At 44.6% G+C, this 19,708-nt stretch overlaps 8 non-coding genes and 2 pseudogenes across 8 annotated transcripts; all 10 read right to left on the bottom strand.

Annotated features, from left to right (window-relative positions):
* Positions 1-292: 292 nt before the first annotated feature.
* On the bottom strand, positions 293-483 carry LOC141200312 (U2 spliceosomal RNA). Its single transcript, XR_012272036.1, has one exon. It is a non-coding gene; the product is annotated as a U2 spliceosomal RNA (small nuclear RNA).
* A 1,122-nt stretch (positions 484-1,605) lies between these two features.
* LOC141201113 (U2 spliceosomal RNA) lies at positions 1,606-1,796 on the bottom strand. The gene has a single exon (XR_012272685.1). It is a non-coding gene; the product is annotated as a U2 spliceosomal RNA (small nuclear RNA).
* A 1,119-nt stretch (positions 1,797-2,915) lies between these two features.
* On the bottom strand, positions 2,916-3,106 carry LOC141200653 (U2 spliceosomal RNA). Its single transcript, XR_012272367.1, has one exon. It is a non-coding gene; the product is annotated as a U2 spliceosomal RNA (small nuclear RNA).
* A 1,121-nt stretch (positions 3,107-4,227) lies between these two features.
* Positions 4,228-4,418, bottom strand: LOC141201112 (U2 spliceosomal RNA). Its single transcript, XR_012272684.1, has one exon. It is a non-coding gene; the product is annotated as a U2 spliceosomal RNA (small nuclear RNA).
* A 1,122-nt stretch (positions 4,419-5,540) lies between these two features.
* LOC141201111 (U2 spliceosomal RNA) lies at positions 5,541-5,731 on the bottom strand. Its single transcript, XR_012272683.1, has one exon. It is a non-coding gene; the product is annotated as a U2 spliceosomal RNA (small nuclear RNA).
* A 1,119-nt stretch (positions 5,732-6,850) lies between these two features.
* LOC141200652 (U2 spliceosomal RNA) lies at positions 6,851-7,041 on the bottom strand. The gene has a single exon (XR_012272366.1). It is a non-coding gene; the product is annotated as a U2 spliceosomal RNA (small nuclear RNA).
* A 1,120-nt stretch (positions 7,042-8,161) lies between these two features.
* LOC141201110 (U2 spliceosomal RNA) lies at positions 8,162-8,352 on the bottom strand. The gene has a single exon (XR_012272682.1). It is a non-coding gene; the product is annotated as a U2 spliceosomal RNA (small nuclear RNA).
* A 1,120-nt stretch (positions 8,353-9,472) lies between these two features.
* LOC141200896 (U2 spliceosomal RNA) lies at positions 9,473-9,662 on the bottom strand. Its single transcript, XR_012272588.1, has one exon. It is a non-coding gene; the product is annotated as a U2 spliceosomal RNA (small nuclear RNA).
* A 6,167-nt stretch (positions 9,663-15,829) lies between these two features.
* LOC141200892 (U2 spliceosomal RNA) lies at positions 15,830-16,009 on the bottom strand (annotated as a pseudogene).
* A 2,001-nt stretch (positions 16,010-18,010) lies between these two features.
* On the bottom strand, positions 18,011-18,225 carry LOC141200951 (U2 spliceosomal RNA; annotated as a pseudogene).
* Positions 18,226-19,708: the final 1,483 nt, after the last annotated feature.

Here is a 19,708-nt window from a genome sequence, read left to right as displayed (position 1 = left end):
GTGAAAGCTCCAAAATGCTTGCCTAATATGTCTGTTTATCCAAAAGGAAGTATAGAGGGAGAGCTAGATAGATAGCATTGCATTACATTACATTACATGGCAATGCAATGCACAGTTGCTGAAGTTGAACCAAAATGAGCTTGTCATCTGGCTTCTGCAACTTTTAACATGAAAAATCCAATGAGGAGAAGAAAAGCAAAGCCAAAGAGTCCATCCCAAAATCCGACAAACAAGCAAAATGAACAAAAAGCATTGAATTCAATTCTTTCTGATTTTAGAAACTGCATTAAAGAAGGGGTGCACCGGTCCTGGAGATACTGCAAAACCAGGTCAATGCGTGGAGTGGACAGAGCAAGCTCTTTTTCCATCTCCCTGTTCTAAAAATCCATTTAATATATGGTCCCCAGATAGGGGACGTATCAGATATTAAACTGATAAGAACAGATACTACACTTGATCTTAGCCAAAAGGCCGAGAAGCGATAACCAGAATTGGTTTCCGACTACGGTGCCACCCAAGGATTCTGAAAAGTCCATTTGTGGAGATGGCCACCTGGACTCCCGTTAAGAAGACATGCTGTCAACCTCTAGATCCCTCACATGCCTGCACTTTTCGGCTTGCTGCTGCTGCAATCCACGCGTTTTAGATCTGCATAACTCCACCTCTTTTAGCACAGTACCCTCAATCCCCGGCTGTTCCCACCCGCCTCAACACCGTTGGAAGGGAGGAGAACCAATTAAGGCGGGGGGGGGGGGTGGAACGAGCAGCTGTCTACCCTTAGCAGGAGGGTTGCTGATTAATTACCTCTCCTGCTGCTGCTGCTGCTGGCTGTCCAGCAGCAGACTGAAGGTGGCTGCTGCTGTGCGCAGGTATATAAAGGCTCAGAGCCTATTATGACACGCGCAGCCAGCGTTCCATTGCCACATTCCGTCTACTGCAGGCGGGATACCTGGATGGCTGAATGTCACTGAGAAGCTCACAGAGACCGCCATAAGCAACAGTTTAAAAGAATGCCACAGACTAATCAACCAAACTTTTTGGGTTGGTTTCTCTTTTATAGTCTGCAGGCATTAAATGAAAGAAGTCAGTGTTCCAGCAGAGGGAGACAACGTTTCAGAAAAGGCATTGTAGCAAACCAAAAAAGAAATTTTAAGCGCAGCAGAGTAACCAGCTCACATACCTGTTAGCTCAGGTGAGTTTAAAAGGCTGCTGTTGATAACAAGGGCATTTGCTAAATAGATGGTGTGTGTGCAACAATATACTGAAAGGTCAATTATATTGTGCAGCTTATCTCACCACCTGTAGTTATTTAGGTGAAAGCTCCAAAATGCTTGCCTAATATGTCTGTTTATCCAAAAGGAAGTATAGAGTGAGAGCTAGATAGATAGCATTGCATTACATTACATTACATGGCAATGCAATGCACAGTTGCTGAAGTTGAACCAAAATGAGCTTGTCATCTGGCTTCTGCAACTTTTAACATGAAAAATCCAATGAGGAGAAGAAAAGCAAAGCCAAAGAGTCCATCCCAAAATCCGACAAACAAGCAAAATGAACAAAAAGCATTGAATTCAATTCTTTCTGATTTTAGAAACTGCATTAAAGAAGGGGTGCACCGGTCCTGGAGATACTGCAATACCAGGTCAATGCGTGGAGTGGACAGAGCAAGCTCTTTTTCCATCTCCCTGTTCTAAAAATCCATTTAATATATGGTCCCCAGATAGGGGACGTATCAGATATTAAACTGATAAGAACAGATACTACACTTGATCTTAGCCAAAAGGCCGAGAAGCGATAACCAGAATTGGTTTCCGACTACGGTGCCACCCAAGGATTCTGAAAAGTCCATTTGTGGAGATGGCCACCTGGACTCCCGTTAAGAAGACATGCTGTCAACCTCTAGATCCCTCACATGCCTGCACTTTTCGGCTTGCTGCTGCTGCAATCCACGCGTTTTAGATCTGCATAACTCCACCTCTTTTAGCACAGTACCCTCAACCCCCGGCTGTTCCCACCCGCCTCAACACCGTTGGAAGGGAGGAGAACCAATTAAGGCGGGGGGGGGTGGAACGAGCAGCTGTCTACCCTTAGCAGGAGGGTTGCTGATTAATTACCTCTCCTGCTGCTGCTGCTGCTGGCTGTCCAGCAGCAGACTGAAGGTGGCTGCTGCTGTGCGCAGGTATATAAAGGCTCAGAGCCTATTATGACACGCGCAGCCAGCGTTCCATTGCCACATTCCGTCTACTGCAGGCGGGATACCTGGATGGCTGAATGTCACTGAGAAGCTCACAGAGACCGCCATAAGCAACAGTTTAAAAGAATGCCACAGACTAATCAACCAAACTTTTTGGGTTGGTTTCTCTTTTATAGTCTGCAGGCATTAAATGAAAGAAGTCAGTGTTCCAGCAGAGGGAGACAACGTTTCAGAAAAGGCATTGTAGCAAACCAAAAAAGAAATTTTAAGCGCAGCAGAGTAACCAGCTCACATACCTGTTAGCTCAGGTGAGTTTAAAAGGCTGCTGTTGATAACAAGGGCATTTGCTAAATAGATGGTGTGTGTGCAACAATATACTGAAAGGTCAATTATATTGTGCAGCTTATCTCACCACCTGTAGTTATTTAGGTGAAAGCTCCAAAATGCTTGCCTAATATGTCTGTTTATCCAAAAGGAAGTATAGAGGGAGAGCTAGATAGATAGCATTGCATTACATTACATTACATGGCAATGCAATGCACAGTTGCTGAAGTTGAACCAAAATGAGCTTGTCATCTGGCTTCTGCAACTTTTAACATGAAAAATCCAATGAGGAGAAGAAAAGCAAAGCCAAAGAGTCCATCCCAAAATCCGACAAACAAGCAAAATGAACAAAAAGCATTGAATTCAATTCTTTCTGATTTTAGAAACTGCATTAAAGAAGGGGTGCACCGGTCCTGGAGATACTGCAATACCAGGTCAATGCGTGGAGTGGACAGAGCAAGCTCTTTTTCCATCTCCCTGTTCTAAAAATCCATTTAATATATGGTCCCCAGATAGGGGACGTATCAGATAATAAACTGATAAGAACAGATACTACACTTGATCTTAGCCAAAAGGCCGAGAAGCGATAACCAGAATTGGTTTCCGACTACGGTGCCACCCAAGGATTCTGAAAAGTCCATTTGTGGAGATGGCCACCTGGACTCCCGTTAAGAAGACATGCTGTCAACCTCTAGATCCCTCACATGCCTGCACTTTTTGGCTTGCTGCTGCTGCAATCCACGCGTTTTAGATCTGCATAACTCCACCTCTTTTAGCACAGTACCCTCAACCCCCGGCTGTTCCCACCCGCCTCAACACCGTTGGAAGGGAGGAGAACCAATTAAGGCGGGGGGGGGGGTGGAACGAGCAGCTGTCTACCCTTAGCAGGAGGGTTGCTGATTAATTACCTCTCCTGCTGCTGCTGCTGCTGGCTGTCCAGCAGCAGACTGAAGGTGGCTGCTGCTGTGCGCAGGTATATAAAGGCTCAGAGCCTATTATGACACGCGCAGCCAGCGTTCCATTGCCACATTCCGTCTACTGCAGGCGGGATACCTGGATGGCTGAATGTCACTGAGAAGCTCACAGAGACCGCCATAAGCAACAGTTTAAAAGAATGCCACAGACTAATCAACCAAACTTTTTGGGTTGGTTTCTCTTTTATAGTCTGCAGGCATTAAATGAAAGAAGTCAGTGTTCCAGCAGAGGGAGACAACGTTTCAGAAAAGGCATTGTAGCAAACCAAAAAAGAAATTTTAAGCGCAGCAGAGTAACCAGCTCACATACCTGTTAGCTCAGGTGAGTTTAAAAGGCTGCTGTTGATAACAAGGGCATTTGCTAAATAGATGGTGTGTGTGCAACAATATACTGAAAGGTCAATTATATTGTGCAGCTTATCTCACCACCTGTAGTTATTTAGGTGAAAGCTCCAAAATGCTTGCCTAATATGTCTGTTTATCCAAAAGGAAGTATAGAGGGAGAGCTAGATAGATAGCATTGCATTACATTACATTACATGGCAATGCAATGCACAGTTGCTGAAGTTGAACCAAAATGAGCTTGTCATCTGGCTTCTGCAACTTTTAACATGAAAAATCCAATGAGGAGAAGAAAAGCAAAGCCAAAGAGTCCATCCCAAAATCCGACAAACAAGCAAAATGAACAAAAAGCATTGAATTCAATTCTTTCTGATTTTAGAAACTGCATTAAAGAAGGGGTGCACCGGTCCTGGAGATACTGCAATACCAGGTCAATGCGTGGAGTGGACAGAGCAAGCTCTTTTTCCATCTCCCTGTTCTAAAAATCCATTTAATATATGGTCCCCAGATAGGGGACGTATCAGATATTAAACTGATAAGAACAGATACTACACTTGATCTTAGCCAAAAGGCCGAGAAGCGATAACCAGAATTGGTTTCCGACTACGGTGCCACCCAAGGATTCTGAAAAGTCCATTTGTGGAGATGGCCACCTGGACTCCCGTTAAGAAGACATGCTGTCAACCTCTAGATCCCTCACATGCCTGCACTTTTCGGCTTGCTGCTGCTGCAATCCACGCGTTTTAGATCTGCATAACTCCACCTCTTTTAGCACAGTACCCTCAACCCCCGGCTGTTCCCACCCGCCTCAACACCGTTGGAAGGGAGGAGAACCAATTAAGGCGGGGGGGGGGGGTGGAACGAGCAGCTGTCTACCCTTAGCAGGAGGGTTGCTGATTAATTACCTCTCCTGCTGCTGCTGCTGCTGGCTGTCCAGCAGCAGACTGAAGGTGGCTGCTGCTGTGCGCAGGTATATAAAGGCTCAGAGCCTATTATGACACGCGCAGCCAGCGTTCCATTGCCACATTCCGTCTACTGCAGGCGGGATACCTGGATGGCTGAATGTCACTGAGAAGCTCACAGAGACCGCCATAAGCAACAGTTTAAAAGAATGCCACAGACTAATCAACCAAACTTTTTGGGTTGGTTTCTCTTTTATAGTCTGCAGGCATTAAATGAAAGAAGTCAGTGTTCCAGCAGAGGGAGACAACGTTTCAGAAAAGGCATTGTAGCAAACCAAAAAAGAAATTTTAAGCGCAGCAGAGTAACCAGCTCACATACCTGTTAGCTCAGGTGAGTTTAAAAGGCTGCTGTTGATAACAAGGGCATTTGCTAAATAGATGGTGTGTGTGCAACAATATACTGAAAGGTCAATTATATTGTGCAGCTTATCTCACCACCTGTAGTTATTTAGGTGAAAGCTCCAAAATGCTTGCCTAATATGTCTGTTTATCCAAAAGGAAGTATAGAGTGAGAGCTAGATAGATAGCATTGCATTACATTACATTACATGGCAATGCAATGCACAGTTGCTGAAGTTGAACCAAAATGAGCTTGTCATCTGGCTTCTGCAACTTTTAACATGAAAAATCCAATGAGGAGAAGAAAAGCAAAGCCAAAGAGTCCATCCCAAAATCCGACAAACAAGCAAAATGAACAAAAAGCATTGAATTCAATTCTTTCTGATTTTAGAAACTGCATTAAAGAAGGGGTGCACCGGTCCTGGAGATACTGCAATACCAGGTCAATGCGTGGAGTGGACAGAGCAAGCTCTTTTTCCATCTCCCTGTTCTAAAAATCCATTTAATATATGGTCCCCAGATAGGGGACGTATCAGATATTAAACTGATAAGAACAGATACTACACTTGATCTTAGCCAAAAGGCCGAGAAGCGATAACCAGAATTGGTTTCCGACTACGGTGCCACCCAAGGATTCTGAAAAGTCCATTTGTGGAGATGGCCACCTGGACTCCCGTTAAGAAGACATGCTGTCAACCTCTAGATCCCTCACATGCCTGCACTTTTCGGCTTGCTGCTGCTGCAATCCACGCGTTTTAGATCTGCATAACTCCACCTCTTTTAGCACAGTACCCTCAACCCCCGGCTGTTCCCACCCGCCTCAACACCGTTGGAAGGGAGGAGAACCAATTAAGGCGGGGGGGGGTGGAACGAGCAGCTGTCTACCCTTAGCAGGAGGGTTGCTGATTAATTACCTCTCCTGCTGCTGCTGCTGCTGGCTGTCCAGCAGCAGACTGAAGGTGGCTGCTGCTGTGCGCAGGTATATAAAGGCTCAGAGCCTATTATGACACGCGCAGCCAGCGTTCCATTGCCACATTCCGTCTACTGCAGGCGGGATACCTGGATGGCTGAATGTCACTGAGAAGCTCACAGAGACCGCCATAAGCAACAGTTTAAAAGAATGCCACAGACTAATCAACCAAACTTTTTGGGTTGGTTTCTCTTTTATAGTCTGCAGGCATTAAATGAAAGAAGTCAGTGTTCCAGCAGAGGGAGACAACGTTTCAGAAAAGGCATTGTAGCAAACCAAAAAAGAAATTTTAAGCGCAGCAGAGTAACCAGCTCACATACCTGTTAGCTCAGGTGAGTTTAAAAGGCTGCTGTTGATAACAAGGGCATTTGCTAAATAGATGGTGTGTGTGCAACAATATACTGAAAGGTCAATTATATTGTGCAGCTTATCTCACCACCTGTAGTTATTTAGGTGAAAGCTCCAAAATGCTTGCCTAATATGTCTGTTTATCCAAAAGGAAGTATAGAGGGAGAGCTAGATAGATAGCATTGCATTACATTACATTACATGGCAATGCAATGCACAGTTGCTGAAGTTGAACCAAAATGAGCTTGTCATCTGGCTTCTGCAACTTTTAACATGAAAAATCCAATGAGGAGAAGAAAAGCAAAGCCAAAGAGTCCATCCCAAAATCCGACAAACAAGCAAAATGAACAAAAAGCATTGAATTCAATTCTTTCTGATTTTAGAAACTGCATTAAAGAAGGGGTGCACCGGTCCTGGAGATACTGCAATACCAGGTCAATGCGTGGAGTGGACAGAGCAAGCTCTTTTTCCATCTCCCTGTTCTAAAAATCCATTTAATATATGGTCCCCAGATAGGGGACGTATCAGATAATAAACTGATAAGAACAGATACTACACTTGATCTTAGCCAAAAGGCCGAGAAGCGATAACCAGAATTGGTTTCCGACTACGGTGCCACCCAAGGATTCTGAAAAGTCCATTTGTGGAGATGGCCACCTGGACTCCCGTTAAGAAGACATGCTGTCAACCTCTAGATCCCTCACATGCCTGCACTTTTTGGCTTGCTGCTGCTGCAATCCACGCGTTTTAGATCTGCATAACTCCACCTCTTTTAGCACAGTACCCTCAACCCCCGGCTGTTCCCACCCGCCTCAACACCGTTGGAAGGGAGGAGAACCAATTAAGGCGGGGGGGGGGTGGAACGAGCAGCTGTCTACCCTTAGCAGGAGGGTTGCTGATTAATTACCTCTCCTGCTGCTGCTGCTGCTGGCTGTCCAGCAGCAGACTGAAGGTGGCTGCTGCTGTGCGCAGGTATATAAAGGCTCAGAGCCTATTATGACACGCGCAGCCAGCGTTCCATTGCCACATTCCGTCTACTGCAGGCGGGATACCTGGATGGCTGAATGTCACTGAGAAGCTCACAGAGACCGCCATAAGCAACAGTTTAAAAGAATGCCACAGACTAATCAACCAAACTTTTTGGGTTGGTTTCTCTTTTATAGTCTGCAGGCATTAAATGAAAGAAGTCAGTGTTCCAGCAGAGGGAGACAACGTTTCAGAAAAGGCATTGTAGCAAACCAAAAAAGAAATTTTAAGCGCAGCAGAGTAACCAGCTCACATACCTGTTAGCTCAGGTGAGTTTAAAAGGCTGCTGTTGATAACAAGGGCATTTGCTAAATAGATGGTGTGTGTGCAACAATATACTGAAAGGTCAATTATATTGTGCAGCTTATCTCACCACCTGTAGTTATTTAGGTGAAAGCTCCAAAATGCTTGCCTAATATGTCTGTTTATCCAAAAGGAAGTATAGAGGGAGAGCTAGATAGATAGCATTGCATTACATTACATTACATGGCAATGCAATGCACAGTTGCTGAAGTTGAACCAAAATGAGCTTGTCATCTGGCTTCTGCAACTTTTAACATGAAAAATCCAATGAGGAGAAGAAAAGCAAAGCCAAAGAGTCCATCCCAAAATCCGACAAACAAGCAAAATGAACAAAAAGCATTGAATTCAATTCTTTCTGATTTTAGAAACTGCATTAAAGAAGGGGTGCACCGGTCCTGGAGATACTGCAATACCAGGTCAATGCGTGGAGTGGACAGAGCAAGCTCTTTTTCCATCTCCCTGTTCTAAAAATCCATTTAATATATGGTCCCCAGATAGGGGACGTATCAGATATTAAACTGATAAGAACAGATACTACACTTGATCTTAGCCAAAAGGCCGAGAAGCGATAACCAGAATTGGTTTCCGACTACGGTGCCACCCAAGGATTCTGAAAAGTCCATTTGTGGAGATGGCCACCTGGACTCCCGTTAAGAAGACATGCTGTCAACCTCTAGATCCCTCACATGCCTGCACTTTTCGGCTTGCTGCTGCTGCAATCCACGCGTTTTAGATCTGCATAACTCCACCTCTTTTAGCACAGTACCCTCAACCCCCGGCTGTTCCCACCCGCCTCAACACCGTTGGAAGGGAGGAGAACCAATTAAGGCGGGGGGGGGGTGGAACGAGCAGCTGTCTACCCTTAGCAGGAGGGTTGCTGATTAATTACCTCTCCTGCTGCTGCTGCTGCTGGCTGTCCAGCAGCAGACTGAAGGTGGCGGCTGCTGTGCGCAGGTATATAAAGGCTCAGAGCCTATTATGACACGCGCAGCCAGCGTTCCATTGCCACATTCCGTCTACTGCAGGCGGGATACCTGGATGGCTGAATGTCACTGAGAAGCTCACAGAGACCGCCATAAGCAACAGTTTAAAAGAATGCCACAGACTAATCAACCAAACTTTTTGGGTTGGTTTCTCTTTTATAGTCTGCAGGCATTAAATGAAAGAAGTCAGTGTTCCAGCAGAGGGAGACAACGTTTCAGAAAAGGCATTGTAGCAAACCAAAAAAGAAATTTTAAGCGCAGCAGAGTAACCAGCTCACATACCTGTTAGCTCAGGTGAGTTTAAAAGGCTGCTGTTGATAACAAGGGCATTTGCTAAATAGATGGTGTGTGTGCAACAATATACTGAAAGGTCAATTATATTGTGCAGCTTATCTCACCACCTGTAGTTATTTAGGTGAAAGCTCCAAAATGCTTGCCTAATATGTCTGTTTATCCAAAAGGAAGTATAGAGGGAGAGCTAGATAGATAGCATTGCATTACATTACATTACATGGCAATGCAATGCACAGTTGCTGAAGTTGAACCAAAATGAGCTTGTCATCTGGCTTCTGCAACTTTTAACATGAAAAATCCAATGAGGAGAAGAAAAGCAAAGCCAAAGAGTCCATCCCAAAATCCGACAAACAAGCAAAATGAACAAAAAGCATTGAATTCAATTCTTTCTGATTTTAGAAACTGCATTAAAGAAGGGGTGCACCGGTCCTGGAGATACTGCAATACCAGGTCAATGCGTGGAGTGGACAGAGCAAGCTCTTTTTCCATCTCCCTGTTCTAAAAATCCATTTAATATATGGTCCCCAGATAGGGGACGTATCAGATATTAAACTGATAAGAACAGATCAGGTTTCAACATATTTTATTATGTGCGTAAAAGATGGTTTACAATCAAAAACAGCAACACAAACAATACATTAATAAAACACAGAATTCCACCCATAAAAACCCCATATACGATTAGCATCCCTCCTCCCAATACATTTGACATCCCTCAAGTAATAAATATACATCTGACTAAAAGCAATTTTAAGACAATCCCTCACAGAAATAGCATCACGTTTAAAAAGTAAAATATTGCGTGCCTTCCAAAGGGCGTCTTTAAAACAGTTAATCATACACCAACATATACAATACTGTTGAGGGGTCGGACATTTAAAAAGGCCATATAAAACATATTCATGGTTAAAATCTCTTAAACCGCAAGTCCATTTTAAAAGAATCCCAACTTTGTGCCAAAGTTCCTGTGCAAATGGGCAATTCCACATAAGGTGCAAGGTGGTTTCGTCATAAACACATGAGTCTCTGGGGCATTTTGCTCTGGCCACCAGGCCTCTCCTGTGTTGAAACTCTCTGGTGGGGAGGCACTGGTGGACCACCATCCATGCGATATCCTTATGTCCATTTGCTAAGAATTTCCCGAAGACATTCTTCCAAACTTGCTTCGATCTCTCTTCTGAGAAATTTACTATGGGGGTCACATCTTCATTCCTCCTCAGAAAAGATAAAAGCTTCTTGCGGTCTTTAAAAATGTCCATATTAAAATCACCAAGGCTATAAAATCGAACAGTCTTTTCTAAGATTGCTTGGTGTTTGGGGGGGCATAGTAAAACAGGGGAATTCAACGACAACTTAAACCATCTTTTAAAAATCATCCCACAAGTATATTTTAAAAAATAACTTAGCGCACTATTACCATTAAAATGTTTGAATCAAAAGCAGAAATAATTTAAATACAAATAAATATGTAAGTCGGGGACATCCCTTCCGCCGTTCATTTTATTCTTCCTCATTATTTCTCTCCTTAATTTTTCCATTTTGGAGTTCCATAAAAACATAAAGATCATCCTAGTCATTTTTTTAATTAAAACATCAGAGAGGGGGTACACCATAGCTATATACAGTATAAGGGGTAACAACACTGATTTTATAATTAAAATTTTCCCCTCCATTGTTAGGGACCTCAAACCCCAAAATGATATTTTCTTTGACATTTTTTCTATGACATTCTCCCAGCTTTGAGTTCCCACATTCTCCTCGTTAAAAACAACTCCAAGAATTTTTACATTGTCTCGTTTTATAGTGAGCTGCGGGAGTTGGGCGGTGTCCCAGGATCCCAAAGTCAGACATTCAGATTTATTTAAATTAAGTTTAAAACCGGATGCCTGGGAAAAAAAATCAATGCGCAACACCGCCCTCCGGAGGGAAGCAGGGTCCACGCACACAACCGTCACGTCATCCATGTAGCCAAAGACTCTCACATCACTGCCACCTCCGCCAGGAACAGGAACCCCTCTAATCACTTTGTCTTTTCTTATTGCGCTCAGCAGGGGCTCCATGGCGCAGATGAACAGGATGGGCGACAAGGGGCATCCCTGCTTCACTCCGGACTCAAGGGGAACTCCATCTGTTAAAAAGCCATTAAGAGAAATTTGACTAAAACAATTTTTATATAAAATCTTAATACAATTTAAAAGCATATTAGGGATACCCATTCTTTTTAAAACTCTAAAAAGAAATCTATGAGAGACTCTATCGAAAGCTTTTTCAAAATCTAGGGCTAAAAGAGCTACATTTTGACCCCGGTCTCTGGAATACCAAATTACATCCCTTAATACGTTTAAAACCTCTGAAATACTTCTGCCTGGTACACTACATACCTGCTCAGGTCGGATCAGTTTGGCAATGACACTCCTGAGCCGGTCAGCAACCACCTTAGCAAGTACCTTGTAATCAACATTTAGGAGAGTTATGGGTCTCCAATTCGCTAGAGTACTGCAGTCACCTTTTTTATATATCAAAGACACCACTCCTCTCCTCCACGAAAATGGCAACTGTTCAGAAATAAAAACTTCTTTAAAAAGCATAAAAAGGTCCTCTTTTAAAATGTCCCAAAAAGTAAGGTAAAATTCTACAGGTAGTCCGTCACACCCAGGTGCTTTACCCTTAGAGAAACTTTTAAAAACATAAAATAATTCCTCTAAAACAATATCGCGTTCTAAAAACTCCTGGTCTGTAAAATTTAACTTAAAATCGAGATCATTAAGAGCATCAGATAAAAAGGACTCATCTATACACTTTTTACTAAAAAGATGCTTATAAAAGTTAAAAGTAGCATTCAACATTCCCTGCATAGATGTTTCACCCTCTAGATTTGTGATCACTTCTCTTTTATCCATGACTTTTTTGAAGAAGAAGCGAGAGCACTTCTCCCCCTCCTCCAAGTGCTGCACTCTAGAGTTAAAAATAATCTCTTTCCCCTTTGTGTCTATGCAGTTCTGGATTTCAGTTTTTAGGCTAGCAATATCATCTCCCACCTCCACCCCTAGCTCTTTGAATTTAAAAAGTGTTTGCAGTTTGGTGTTAAGATCACTAAAACATCTTTTTTTCTCTCTAGCTTTACGTCTCCCTGCTTTTATAAAAAACATTCTGACTTTTTTTTTCAAATTTTCCCACCAGGTTACCATAGGGGCATCAGAAGGTTTTTGTCGCCGCCAGGCTTGATAGGCTCTACCAAAGTCTTGTCGAATCAGAGGGTCCTCCAGCAGGTAAGTACTTAGACGCCAGAGGCCCCTGTTGACCCTCTGTTCATCCCGGTATTCTAGGTGCACCTCCAAGCCCTTATGGTCAGAAAATATATTTGATGTTAAAACACATTTTACAGGGTTAAAATCATCTGATAGGAAAATAAAATCGATCCTGGAAGACACCCCTCTTCCGGACCACGTACAACCAGGGTCCGTCGGCAGAAGTGACCTCCACGCATCGCATAATTTAAAATCAGTTATAAAATCTTTCAATAGATGACATGACTTATCCAATTTGCGTAAAGGGTCACCCCCCGCTCGTTGTTCACTAGCACAAAGACAATTAAAATCACCCCCTACGATCAGGGGAGATGACCCAGTACAGTACAATGGCAATATCCCAAATAAATTAATTCTCTCTTGCTTATCAGGGGAAGCATAAACATTCATTACACGTAGGGTAAAACCATTAAATTTAAAATGCACTAAAACCACTCTGCCTGGTACTATTTCTGTGACAGTATTTATAGTAATATTTCTCCCACGACAGAGGAAGCCCACCCCCGCTGACTTGTTGTCATTGGAGCCAGACCAGATGGAGGGCCCCAGTCTCCAATCTGTCTTTATGTCATTATAATTTAGTGCATGTTGTATCCCGCGTTCCTGTAATAAACATATGTCAAAGTCAGTGGTTTCTAAGTACTTAAATCGAGCAGCCCTACGAACTGGGCTCTTTAATGACCTCACATTCAGTGAGACAAGTCTTAATGTGGGCATTCATAGGTCAGGGTGGTGGATCTTCCATGAGGACACCTGACTCAAAGCCCTGTATGTCAAATTGCTCCAGGACATCCGGGCTAGAGGACCCAAACGACTCGATATTCTGTGAGCTGGCGGTTGCCCCCTCGTAGGTCACGGTTCCCAGCCACATTCCAGGAGACGCTGGGGCTTCGACATTCCGTCTCTTTTTCGGGGCAGACTCCATCAGGTCACTGGTGCAGTCCTCCTCTTCCTTCACCTCCTCCAGGGGGAGAGACTGGTCCATCAGGATAAGATCACCAACACAGATTCCCTGATGTTCGCCACCTAGAAGCAAAGCCCCCTCATCTGGCTGGCTAATCGCCCTGGAAGATCCTGAGGCCATCGCTGCGTGGTCCCCTGTAGCCAACCGCACAGGGGCACCACCCTCCAGCCCAACAGGATCGGTATCGGGAACCATCGACACGGAGGATACCCTCCCAGAAGGAGGACCCCTCCGCTCCGGTCCATGCGAGGTCCGCCCATCGTTAAGGGACTTCGATGCAGGGGCCGCCCCAGAGGGGCCTCCGGCTCCCTGCTCCATCCCAGCCTTCTCGCCCTTCGAACCGCCCTCCGACGCCGGCCCGCCAGTGAAGACCGGCGGGCGCTTCGGCTCAGCTGCAGAAGATGCAGCTTCTGCGTAGGTCCTGGTCCTGTTGGGGCATCCTCGGAACATGTGCCCCGCCTCACCACAAAGATTGCATTTCCTCCCAGCAAGACAGTCCTTCATTAAATGTCCGTAACAGCTGCAATTATTGCAGCGGTCTACTTTCCTGCCCGTGCAGGACGTTTGGGTATGACCCATTTGTCCACAGTTCCTGCAACATACCGGCATTCCAGGGTAAAATAAGTAGCCTCTGCTCTTACCGATCACAAATGTTGAGGGAGGGTGTAGCATTCCTCCCACTCCGCTTGGGTCCCTCTTTAGACGGGCCATGTACCTCCTCTTGCCGCACCAGAAGCCTACCGCGTTCTTCACAGTGCCCAGGTATCTCAGATCATCACAATAACGGATAAGGTAGGTCGAGATGTCTGCAGCTTCCACAAAGGGGTTCGGGAAATGCACCACGATAGGGATCTCGTCATAGGCATACAAGAGACAAAAGGTTAGTCCATCCAATTCATCTAAGTAGTTTTTCTCATTTACCTTTTGTACGAGTTGGTGACAGCATCCCTGGCTCTTGAAGGTGATGGTGTAAGTCCCCTTGTACTCATTGTCCTGGAAGCAGAATATGTCTTCCCGCCGAAACTCCAGAACTCCAAGCAGAATCCTATGGCAGATGTAGTCCAAGTTCTTCTCCGTCCTCGATCCTGCTCCAACTTCAATCCTCACGGTGTTCCGCATCCGGGCATCACCCGATGAATATGTGAGCGTTGCCGGCATCCTTCACTCAGGAACGTACCGACTCTTCTCTCTGAAAGGCGCAAGCCTTCATGGGATCCCTTCCCGTTGCTCCCGGACTAATCCTTCCTCCCAATAGCAGCAGGGGGGTTAAGTCCCTCCGAAGAGGAACGATCCCCCCAGGCCGAGAGAAAGGGTACCAAGAGCACCTCACAGGCAAGACCACACAGGTAAACCTGATAGATCGTGCCAAAAGGCCGAGAAGCGATAACCAGAATTGGTTTCAAACTACGGAGCCACCCAAGGATCCTGAAAAGTCCATTTGTGGAGATGAGCTCCTGGACTCCCGTTAAGAAGACATGTTGTCAACCTCTAGATCCCTTACATGCCTGCACTTTTCGGCTTGCTGCTGCTGCAATCCACGCGTTTTAGATCTGCATAACTCCACCTCTTTAAACACAGCACCTTCACCCCCTGCTGTTCCCACCCGCCTCAACACCGTTGGAAGGGAGGAGAACCAATTAAGGCGGGGGGTGGGGTGGAACGAGCAGCTGTCTACCCTTAGCAGGAGGGCTCCTGATTACATACCTCTCCTGCTGCTGCTGCTGCTGGCTGTCCAGCAGCAGACTGAAGGTGGCTGCTGCTGTGCACAGGTATATAAAGGCTCAGAGCCTATTATGACACGCGCAGCCAGCGTTCCATTGCCACATTCCATCTACTGCAGGCAGGATACCTGGCTGGCTGAATGTCGCTGAGAAGCTCACAGAGACCGCCATAAGCAACAGTTTAACAGAATGCCACAGACTAATCAACCAAACTTTTTGGGTTGGGTTCTCTTTTATAGTCTGCAGGCATTAAATGAAAGAAGTCAGTGTTCCAGCAGAGGGAGACAACGTTTCAGAAAAGGCATTGTAGCAAACCAAAAAAGAAATTTTAAGCGCAGCAGAGTAACCAGCGCACATACCTGTTAGCTCAGGTGAGTTTAAAAGGCTGCTGTTGATAACAAGGGCATTTGCTAAATAGATGGTGTGTGTGCAACAATATACTGAAAGGTCAATTATATTGTGCAGCTTATCTCACCACCTGTAGTTATTTAGGTGAAAGCTCCAAAATGCTTGCCTAATATGTCTGTTTATCCAAAAGGAAGTAAAAAGGGAGAGCTAGAAAGATAGCATTGCATCACATTACATGGCAATGCAATGCACAGTTGCTGAAGTTGAACCAAAATGAGCTTGTAATCTGGCTTCTGCAACTTTGAACATGAAAAATCCAATGAGGAGAAGAAAAGCAAAGCCAGAGTCCATCCCAAAATCCGACAAACAAGCAAAATGAACAAAAAACATTGAATTCAATTCTTTCTGATTTTAGAAACTGCATTAAAGAAGGGGTGCACCGGTCCTGGAGATACTGCAATACCAGGTCAATGCGTGGAGTGGACAGAGCAAGCTCTTTTTCCATCTCCCTGTTCTAAAAATCCATTTAATATATGGTCCCCAGATAGGGGACGTATCAGATATTAAACTGATAAGAACAGATTTTTTTTTTTATTTCGAAAGCCCGAATTCGTGTACAAAACCCGAGTGCGCTTAAAAAAGTGACAAGTGCCACAAAAAAAGTGCACTAGGATGCTGGTCTTCTTGAAACCCTCTCCAAAAGGAGAAGGGTCCCCCAAACCATTCCCCGTCCCTCCGAGCCAAAAGGCCACAGCGAGGAACAGGGACAAAAAGCCACCTCCAGCCGAAGCCAGAGGCGACCCAATCTTACCCCCAGCACCTGCCCGAGTTCTCACCCGAGCAAGGCACTGCGAGCCAAAGACTGTGCTCCCCTCCCGGAAGAGGGGAGCCAACAACGCTCTCCTCCCGAAAGAGGAGAGCCAGGGGGGTTCAGGGGGGAGCGGAACCTGATGGCCACACACTCCCCCCCTAGACCTGCCAAGAGAGGAACCCGTAAGGGAACCGCATCCCGACAAAATCCTAGTAGGACGTGACACACGTGAATAAGTGGACACACAGTGACAAAGAAATTAAATAAATAGTGAAGGTTTCACAGTATAATACTGCCCGGACCTTCGACCGGGAATTGAAAAATTCCCCATCCTAAGGCCAGAAGGCCCGGAATAAGGGTGTGTGCGAAGAAAGAAAATTTGAAGTGCTTGTGCAAATGTGCCATAAACTCAAGTGGGGTTCCCAATCCCAGTGAGTTAATGCACCCCAGGGTCACCACTCCTGGGGCACTTCACACTTCGGGCTTTCGATCTTCCCCGGCCCAATGGCGTCGATCCTGGGGGGCCATGCTTTCCACCAGATGACTATATTAGCCACCTGGCGTACTAACAAGCGCCTAAACCCCAGTGTGCATAATGTATCAATCTACTAGGGCGGCCAACATCCAAAACCGCCTTTTCGAAAGATACTACACTTGATCTTTGCCAAAAGGCCGAGAAGCGATAACCAGAATTGGTTTCAAACTACGGAGCCACCCAAGGATCCTGAAAAGTCCATTTGTGGAGATGAGCTCCTGGACTCCCGTTAAGAAGACATGTTGTCAACCTCTAGATCCCTTACATGCCTGCACTTTTCGGCTTGCTGCTGCTGCAATCCACCCGTTTTAGATCTGCATAACTCCACCTCTTTAAACACAGCACCTTCACCCCCTGCTGTTCCCACCCGCCTCAACACCGTTGGAAGGGAGGAGAACCAATTAAGGCGGGGGGTGGGGTGGAACGAGCAGCTATCTACCCTTAGCAGGAGGGCTCCTGATTACATACCTCTCCTGCTGCTGCTGCTGCTGGCTGTCCAGCAGCAGACTGAAGGTGGCTGCTGCTGTGCACAGGTATATAAAGGCTCAGAGCCTATTATGACATGCGCAGCCAGCGTTCCATTGCCACATTCCATCTACTGCAGGCAGGATACCTGGCTGGCTGAATGTCGCTGAGAAGCTCACAGAGACCGCCATAAGCAACAGTTTAACAGAATGCCACAGACTAATCAACCAAACTTTTTGGGTTGGGTTCTCTTTTATAGTCTGCAGGCATTAAATGAAAGAAGTCAGTGTTCCAGCAGAGGGAGACAACGTTTCAGAAAAGGCATTGTAGCAAACCAAAAAAGAAATTTTAAGCGCAGCAGAGTAACCAGCGCACATACCTGTTAGCTCAGGTGAGTTTAAAAGGCTGCTGTTGATAACAAGGGCATTTGCTAAATAGATGGTGTGTGTGCAACAATATACTGAAAGGTCAATTATATTGTGCAGCTTATCTCACCACCTGTAGTTATTTAGGTGAAAGCTCCAAAATGCTTGCCTAATATGTCTGTTTATCCAAAAGGAAGTAAAAAGGGAGAGCTAGAAAGATAGCATTGCATCACATTACATGGCAATGCAATGCATAGTTGCTGAAGTTGAACCAAAATGAGCTTGTAATCTGGCTTCTGCAACTTTGAACATGAAAAATCCAATGAGGAGAAGAAAAGCAAAGCCAAAGAGTCCATCCCAAAATCCGACAAACAAGCAAAATGAACAAAAAACATTGAATTCAATTCTTTCTGATTTTAGAAACTGCATTAAAGAAGGGGTGCACCGGTCCTGGAGATACTGCAATACCAGGTCAATGCGTGGAGTGGACAGAGCAAGCTCTTTTTCCATCTCCCTGTTCTAAAAATCCATTTAATATATGGTCCCCAGATAGGGGACGTATCAGATATTAAACTGATAATAACAGATTTTTTTTTTTTTTTTTTTTTTTTTTAAAACCACTCAGGTTTAGATATAAGCAAACAGTTAACCAGACTTCGTCATAAGTTATACTGCCACTTCATAAGCATCATTGTGGTTTCTTTATTAAAGTATTATTCAACAAAAATACAAACAAGTAATCCTATGCCAGAGACATTTCCAGAAAAAATATCAACGGTATTTAACCATATCCTGCCACTTAAGGTATTTCCACACACCTTCAGAATCTGTTCCACCACCACCACCTTCTCTTGTATCCCACAAATAGATTACATATAGTCTTGCTAAGATCAACCTAATACAATCATTTACTGTTAAATTTACTCTTTTAAACACACACAAATTTCTCACATCCCACAAGCTCTCCTGCACACACACCATAATAAACCACATCATCCTTTCTAGGCCACGACGACTAGCACCAAAACCAAACATAGCCACTCTCCAATCAATAAACTTCACACCAGCAACCCCTTTACACAGTCCACCCACACCTTTCCACACATCATACGCAAAATTACAATCCCACATAAGGTGCCTCACCGTCTCATTCGCTCCACAACCATCCCTTGGACATACTGCAGATCTTATGAGATCTCTTTTCTTCTGAAAATCCCTCACTGGCAAAATATTATGAAGGCCCATCCATACTATATCTCGCTGTCTATTCGACACACCTTGAATGCTTAACTTCTTCCATACCCGCGCAACTTCCATAGAACGCAATCCCACCACATTACTCTCACACTCATTCACACACATCTTCCCCATCACCTTCTTAACCAACATAAAGTCTTTCATTGCAACTGCTAACAAATCATTCTTCCTCACAAACTTCTCAATCAAACCATACCACTCAGGACACTTAAAAGCAACAGGCACATTCTTATCACGCTTCACCCAATTCAGACCATACAGCATCCATCCAGCCATATACTTACACATAAATGCCCCTTTATTATTCTTCCCAATCAAAATGACCGTAGTCTTAATAAAATGCAATGTTAGAAACACTTCAATATTCGGAAACTTTAGTCCCCCATACAAATATTGCTTAAACAAAATCTCTCTCTTAAGTCTTTCCATCCTACTGCCCCAAAAAAACACAAAAATTAGTTTCTCCACTTTTTTAATTTTCCTATAGGGCACTGGAAAAATACAAGAAACATAAAGCAAAATAGGGAGAATAACAGCCTTAATAATAAGAACCTTCCCTACCAAAGACAAAGAACGTAACTTCCAAAAATTCATCTTTCGCACAATCCGCTCACCACATTCATCCCAACTCTCATAACCTTTCAAATCATCATTAAAAAAAACTCCCAACACTTTAATTGCACCATCCACACCAGCCACACCATCCATCTTAATCCTATTGTCACCAAAACATTTAAACATGCATTTGTTCCAATTCACACGAAACGCTGACGCGCCACAAAAAAAATTCAACAACAATTTTACTCTCTCCATAGAGGCCACACTCTCACTCACCACTACTACATCATCCATATATCCTATGACTTTCACAGTCA

This window comes from Phyllobates terribilis, unplaced genomic scaffold, assembly GCF_046119375.1.
Source record: "Phyllobates terribilis strain yellow unplaced genomic scaffold, ASM4611937v1 Scaffold_108__1_contigs__length_5656254, whole genome shotgun sequence".
Lineage (NCBI taxonomy): Eukaryota > Metazoa > Chordata > Amphibia > Anura > Dendrobatidae > Phyllobates > Phyllobates terribilis.
This window is presented reverse-complemented; position numbering and strand designations above follow the sequence as displayed.